The sequence below is a fragment of the Zea mays genome, chromosome 4 (assembly GCF_902167145.1).
Source record: "Zea mays cultivar B73 chromosome 4, Zm-B73-REFERENCE-NAM-5.0, whole genome shotgun sequence".
NCBI lineage: Eukaryota > Viridiplantae > Streptophyta > Magnoliopsida > Poales > Poaceae > Zea > Zea mays.
The window spans coordinates 8,854,677-8,862,530 of record NC_050099.1 but is presented as its reverse complement, the minus strand read 5'-3'; the positions used below and the strand labels follow the sequence as shown (position 1 = coordinate 8,862,530).

The window sequence follows — 7,854 nt, the reverse complement described above, 5'->3', positions numbered from 1 at the left end:
TATATTATATAGACACACATATAGAGAGAGTACGTACAATACCGGTAGAGAAATGGTAGCTATAGGTAGAGGTCCAGCCGTCCAGGTACATGCATGCATACGCGAAATATACGGCGTCATGCATGCCATAATATGCCTTAATTCATCTCAGCAATGATGCATGGCTAGATACTTGAGACATACAATACCATTGTAATAAGGTGGTGGGATCTGAAACGGAACGCCAGCTTGCGTAGTACAGTACTAACTTAAGCGCGCTGAGCGGAGCACCGTCAGGCGCGAGGCGGTGGCGCCACGCCGAGGGTGTGGTCGTACTAGATAGGCTCAGGGACCCACTTGCTCACGTTGATGAACGTGTCCTTGAGGACGCAGAAGCCCGGCCACTTGACGCGGCTGGCTGTGTCGGCACCGACGCTGTCGTTGCCGTATTCCAGGTATAAGATGGTTCGGGTGGTATCCTCGACGACCTTGTTCTTGTTCCACGCGACCCATCCGTTGGGGCTGACCACGTGACTAAGATACGACTTAATGAAGGCGACGTTGGAGAAGTTCCTGTAGGGGCGGCCGAGGTAGGTCTCCACGCCGTCAAGGTCCACGCCCGGCGCCGCTTCCACGGTGCACATGTGGAACAAGAAGCCGAACTCGTGGCTTGCATTGTTGTAGCCCTGGGCCGTCAGCACATTGTGCTTGCCTTTCGGTGGGCGGCGCACCAGCAGCGGGCAGGTCCGGAACATGGCCTAGGCATTGCCAAACACAAAGTCCATGGTGCCCAAGATCGAGGTCCGTAGGTAGAACTTGATCCCGTTCTCCACGTACAAGGTGTCCTCATGACCTTCAATGCTGCACCGGTAGATGACCGACTTGTTCGAATTTGACCTTAGCGCCATGGCCTGCCTGCCTTTCGGCCCTGCCATGTTTCTGATTGTCAGGTTCTGTGCTATGAAGCCGTGACCCAAGGCATCTGCAGCAGTAGCAACAAATTAATAGTTCTGTTCTTATTTACAGTATGCATCCATGACAGCTCAACTGCAATGAAATATCGATCTCCAGAGTTACTCACTCATTGTCGCCGTCATGTTCATGGGGACGCCTATTGCATTGCTCTTGTTCCCAGTGATGATGGTGGCACCGACCCCATCATCGATCAGCATCACGTTCCTTCTTGTTATGTTGAGAGTCTTGTCATAGACGCCAGCGAGCACATGCACGACGTACTCGGCTTCTGATGGTGCTGGTGCGGCATTCAGGGCTGCCTGGATGCTGGTGTAGCAAGGCGGCAGAGCAGCGACGCCGCCGCATCTCTTCACCACGACAGCATCCGCATGCGGAGGCCAGCTCCCCAGCAGATCAATGACATTGGACAGGCGGCTGAGAACGGCTGCGTGGTCGTCGTCGTTACTACTGCCAGTAGGCAACTTCTGCCTTGTCTCCGCACCGCCGCTTGCAACGATAACCAGCGCAGCGAGCAGCAGGGCCACCGCCATGGCTAGGCCTAGGCCGCACCTCCTCACGCCGCCTACCATCCCCTATAAGCTGCGATCGATCTGATCTGATGTGATGGTACACTGGCTCCTAACCTTACACACTTACCTTTGTGTGTGTCTTCGCTGGCTAACACCGGCAGCATCCCATATATATAGGCCCGGCCCTCCCTGCCCGATCGAGCTAGAAGCCTGCATGTGCCCACGACGAGAAGCCAGCGCGGGGCAAGAATAAAGGATCAGGGAAGAAGGGCCCTTCATGTCAGCCTCCTAGTAGTTTAGTAAAGGAAAAATGTTCCCCCAAAATGATTTAATAAAGAAAAAGTTTCCCAGAAAGATTCAGTAAACTAAAAAGATTTCTGCACGGGTTCTTTCCTCTCTTATTTATGGATTCTATATATAGTTTTTCCTAGTGTGTTGAGGACGACGATGCACGGTGATTGCTTTACACCAAAGCCTGCATAGTGGGGTGTATTTTTTTTAAGACGGATTCTGTTATCAACCGTCAGTGCTCTTTTTTAGTAGTGTTTCTTAAGAAAACCGCCATAATCTCTAGTGGCGGTTTTCTTAAAAAACCGCCACTAGAAATCATTTATATCCTTAATTTTTGAGTCTCCGAAACGATCTTGGATGCTAAAACCACCAACATAAAAGTTGTGGATCTCGAAAAGTTATGAAACTTTTTAGTTGACAACTTTTTTATTTGAAATCATCTCTGCTCTCAAAAATTACATTCAAAATTTTAGAATTCAAAATGCAAATTTTTATTACTTTATATATTCTTGGATGTTGTTCATCCAACCGTAGATATTTCTACTATTATCATATGGTTAAATAACTCAACATTGTATGTTCTAAAATAGCCTCTGAGACATCTGCAGTATGTTGTCTTTATTTTTATATGGTTACATATTCCATCCAATCCCTCAGCAGTAGCTGATGATAATAGGGTGTTCATATTTTCTATTCAGGGGCCATCTGATTCTGTTGGAGTTTATGTTTATTATGGTTCTGAGCAGGTGCCGGTTAGCTATTGAAGGCCAAATGGACTTTGCATTCACTACCAACAAGAGTGAATTGTGTGGTGTGCGTGAAATTGAGGCAATAGGTGGTTGTTCCAAAGCATCTACTTGTCGTGAGATGATGAGCTACACTTGTGGAGCCCTAAAGACATATGCCTGGAATTCCAGGTTGAGGTGCTTATTGATTGCGTACGCAACCCTACTCTCTTAATTGGGAGCTCAATGAATAGGTATTTGATCTTGATGTCATCCCCTTCTACATGTCGTTTTAGATTAAAAGATCATGTTCTTTGCTAACGTAGTGTCATGTTTACTTTTTAGATTTTAAGGCTAAAGGGAGAGCTTGCGAAATCATCAAGTGACCCTGAAACTTTCCTTTTAGAGGCTCTTCGTTCTACTGCCTATTCTAGTGCTTTAGCAAACCCACTAATCATGATAGAATGTTCAGCTAGCAGATTGAATGCAGATGTCATGGAGAAATTTATTCTTGTGATTTATTTGTTTTATGTATTTTGTCATGTTTGGTTATTTTATACCGGCCTTTAGGTTGTATTAACAAAGTCTAAAGAAGGATGAGGCTGCTAGGAAAATTAGTTGAGAATGAATGTGGAAAGATAGACCGTCTGATGGAGTTCTACACAAGGAAAATTGTGCTAAAATTTCGATGCTTGGTTACGAAAGAGGTGGGTGAGGAGGCATCCATTTGCACATTGCTTGGGTGGTGAGTTTCCTCAGTGCTTCAATGTAAAAAATAATTAAAAATCCTACATTGTTTTCGTCACCCTAAGTAAAGTTTCACCTAATTGGTTATTACTGAACGATGTTCATTAGTTCTCGATTATTACTGAAGTCCGCTCAATAATTATCGGTTGGGTAGACTGACAAATAGCGATGGTTAAGTGTAGTTTCACCCAATTGGTTATTACTGAAATATCTTCATTAGTTCTAGGTGCAGTTGTGGTTAAGTGTAGTCTAGGTTCTAGGTGAATATTCAACTTAACAGTCTCCATCGAAACACCTGTATATCAAATGTTGAGATGATAAGAGCATTTTTAGTGTGACTTAGCACTTGGTGGGGATTGTTGGATTAATGTGGGCTTGGCCCAAATTAATATTCAATAATAGTCAATGTTAAAGGTCCACTTTAATGCTATGGTGTACTAATATTTTAGTACCATACCGGAAGTTCAAAGGACAAATCAATTAACTTAGATAGGTGGACCATTAGTGTATCTATTGAGAAGTTGAGAAAAGGATGGAGGACTGCCCAATCGTGCGCAGGCGCCGCCGGCCGAGCTGGGCCGTGGCTCGTGGTAAATCGGACCTTAGTCCGAATATTTCTTTCTAACGATTACGCATTTTTCCTGGAGTAAATGTGATACCCAATTTTCTGAAAAGAAGTTAAATTTCTTTTTCCCTTTTCTTCCATGATCAGTGTAGTTGGACTTGTGCGCATTTAGGAAGCATTCACCAGTAAAACAGTAGAATTCTTGTTGGACTTGTGCTCTGGGGTCGGGAGCAGACGTGAGAGCGAGTTTGGGCCGTGGATCTCGATCCGGCGGTGGGGAGCCCATTAGTTCTTTCCCCCCTTAACCCTAGTCGCCCCCCTATTCCCCTTTGGTTTGCAGCCGCCTCCCCCTTCCCTCTCCCTTTGTTGGCCGCTGCCCCCCCTCTCTCTCCCTCTCGTTCTTCCCCAAGTGATTGCAGCACCACTTCCTCAACCCTAGACGCCCCCCCATCTCCTCCGCTCCAAGGTGCAACCTCCTCGCTTGGTTCTCTGTCGTGTGGGTGCGATCCTTCCATTGGAGTTTGGAGGGAGGAAGAAGGAAGAAAGGAAGGAGGAAAGGAGGAACCCAAGGTGATTTTAAGATCATTCTTTTTAGTATTTGTGCTGCAATCCGATTGGTTACATGTTTACCTATGCGAATCAGTATAGGTGCTGTCCAGATTTTTGTGGGAGGACGAACAACAGTAGTTCTAGGGATTTCTGGGGATTTTTCGTGGGAAATTAGTGATAATCCATATGAGAATCATGTAGAGCATTGTCATACATTTCCAACGAGTACTTATGTGCTCGATTCGGAGTTATAATTTAGGAGTTATCGTTGTTTGAATCCGGGTATGTTGCTGTCCAAAAACAGATTGCAGGTTGTATCTTGTGGACGGTTTTGGGCTAAGTAGATGTGGGAATTTAATTATCTTTTAAATATAAAACTTGTGGGCAATTTTATGTAAATGCTTCCAGAGTTTTCGATTGATATCACTGCTATTATAATATTAAAGTTATGAAATTATCAAGCAGCGCCGCAGCAATTTGGTGGTGATGGGGAGAGTTGTCGCTCGCGACGGGTAGGAATTGTGTGTAGGTGCGGCGTTGTTTATTAGCATTTGTTATGTGAATTTGTGCACTAAGGTGTCTGTCAAAAATAGGTGGTGGACTTCCGGATCGTACTTAGTACCATACCAAATTCCCGGTGAAGGCAAGTAAATACAGTGGTGGTTGCTACCGTTTGGTTTGCATCCTATTCCCTATCATTGAGTATGCATAAGTTTTAAATATGTTATTCATTGAATTCTATGATGAAGTTTATTTGTTTGAAAGTATTAATTCTCAATTGTCTAATATTGTGGATGATCATGATTTGGTAATGATATATGTGGTTGATTCCCATCTTGGATGAAGTTGAAGTATCTTTTTGAATCACGTTATATGAAGTGTTGTAGGCATGTCATGCACATCGCATCATCCATCTTGCATTTTGAAGTTATGTCATGATCTTATGGTCCGACCGTACCGGTACATTTTTAGCATCGTACGTTGCTCGAGGAGGGGTATGATGCGGCTTCATATCCTTAGAGGTATGAAGGCAGAAGTCATCCATGCATTTGCAGACATTTGCACTCATGAGGTATATATGAAGTGTGACATTATTATGTTACTATTGTGGTTTCTACCTGCGAGGTGTGGTAACTAGGTGTGTTGTATGTTGTATATGTGTTGCACCTTCGTAAGAAGAAGGTTGTGGAATCATGTGGTGGTAAAACAATGTTCTTATGTGGTTAAACAGTTTGATATTATTTTACTTGCTGAGATGTGTCATCTCACTCTTGCATTACTCAATGCAGGTACTTGATACATGTTGGGAATGAGGGGAGTAGCAACACGTCCACTTTCATTTTTATAATAGCGCTGCCTAGGCGCAACCATGATTTAATTTGAAACTTGTTGTCAAAGGAAGTTTGTTTTTTAATAGTCATGCGCACTGGTTAATTCAGTTCATGTCGTATGTTTATCTTCCCTTGCTAGCCGATTAATAATACTTACTATGTTTTCATCATGATATATGTTTATACACTGTTGCCCCCCTCATTTATGCAATCTTGCAAAGGAGATGATGCCAAAATTTTATATATGGATGTCAGAAGTGTAGTTCAGTAGCATTCCGGGGTGTTACAGTTGGTATCAGAGGATAGGCTTTAGATTCTACGCAATTTGAAGGTAAATTTGACACACTTGCACAAATAGGAAGGGTATGGGTTCGTATATCTTTTATATTAGTATTTTATTGTATAGATGACTAGAATTTCCTTACTCCAAATCCCTTTATGGTTTGATGGGGTATGTCATTAACGACGTAATGCTTGATATGATATGTTACTTCTATTTAATATTGGTTTCTTGATGTGGTTGTTATGGAAGTTATTATGCAAGTGAAGCAACTAATGTACTTTTTTATATACATATCGTCATGATGTTTTTTTGCTGCAATGTTTTCAAATCTCTGAGCTATTACTATCATATATTTATATATGCTTGACTGTGGATGTTTTTTTCCAAAAGGATTCTTGGGTTCTAGTATTTGTAGGACCGATTATTTATTGAGCTTGTGTATAGTGGGTCTAATCCGACTTGGTGTAGTGTGAAAACACTATATAATGTAGTTTTATGGTGTTGTTGAGTTTGATTGACTGTTGGGTTACAACCCAACTTATCAATGTAATATTTCCATGGGTGCAATGCTTTGTGCCTCACTTTTTTTTGGCTAGTGCAGCTACTTGCTAACTTGATCTTAGTATAAAATTGGTTTGTCTCTATAGAGCAAAGGAAACGTTGTAATGTCTATGAAATCTTGAGACTGGTATAACTCAAGTGAATTTGTAAGATGATGTAGATTGATAAGTCCAACCATGTTTACCTGATAGGTTTTCTTATTATGTGCAACCTTATTTTTAACAATAAATAGGGTGGTTTCAAGTGGATTTTATGTCATGCATGTTTTCCTTCTATGGCTTGTTTCAATAGCCATAAAGGCTATGCATAATTTTTAGTTGTTGCAGGCTAGTCATGTGAACGATATTGACAACCTGTTTTATATATATATTTTTTTATTTGCCAACGTTGTATGGTAGTTTGATTTTTTTTATGATCAGTTTCTCTATGCATGCTTGTTGAATCATTATTTGGACCGCTTTACCTTAAACAAAGTCAATGCTTAACTGGGAGTGCTTATGTTTTTTAGTCATCTATCTCTTTAATGATGGGGTTGTTGCATCGGATTGAGATTTTTTTATATGAATGATGGTTTGATAGATCATGTATGTCTACTACTTTGAATGCATCCTGTGATATCACGAGGTACAAATTGTTCAAGTGCAGTAATAGTAGGTTTTGTTGTATGTGAGGTTAATCAAGGTAGTTTGGTTATGTGGATTGTCTTATTGAAGCCCAATTACTCCTGTTGAGCATAGTATTGTGTTATTATTTTAGTATCGAAAGTAATATTTATGAAGCTTTTGCATGAGTCTGTGTCAAGAAGCACATTAGTTTTTCTTGTTGTTATCCCTCCATTGCTTTATGAGTATTGCTAATTTTATCTCTTTTGAGAGGAGAAAAAGACGTTATATGACATGAGCACCATTTGCTTCACGTCAACAGAATAGTTGTGGAGAGCTCTAGTAGTTGGGTTCTAGTGTAATAACAACCATGTTTTATAGTGCTAGAGACGAGTATGTCAGGTGTTTCATACATTGTCGATACATGGATGTTTGACCTTAGTGGCATTAACAAATGAGGTTGTTGAATTCATTGATTGTTGTGCTTAGTGTTCTAACCTATTAGGTAAAGTGTTGTTTAAAGGCTTTGGGGAGTTGCATCCCCATTTGGTAGTGGAAAATTCTAGTGTAGATTGCACCTGCCAATGCCTTGGGTTTTATTTTATATTGTTTTTTTATTATGGGTAAGGTGTTGTTTGGTTTTGGGAGTCATTTTAAATTAGTTGGAGGCTGAATCAGGCTTCACTTATCTAGAATGTTTTGTAGTAGGTTTCTTCATCTTTGCATAGGATGCTTAA

General features: G+C 41.5%; 1 pseudogene; it reads right to left on the bottom strand.

Annotated features, from left to right (window-relative positions):
* Window positions 1-272: 272 nt before the first annotated feature.
* LOC103655067 (putative pectinesterase/pectinesterase inhibitor 38) lies at window positions 273-1,523 on the bottom strand (annotated as a pseudogene).
* Between the last annotated feature and the right edge of the window lie 6,331 nt (window positions 1,524-7,854).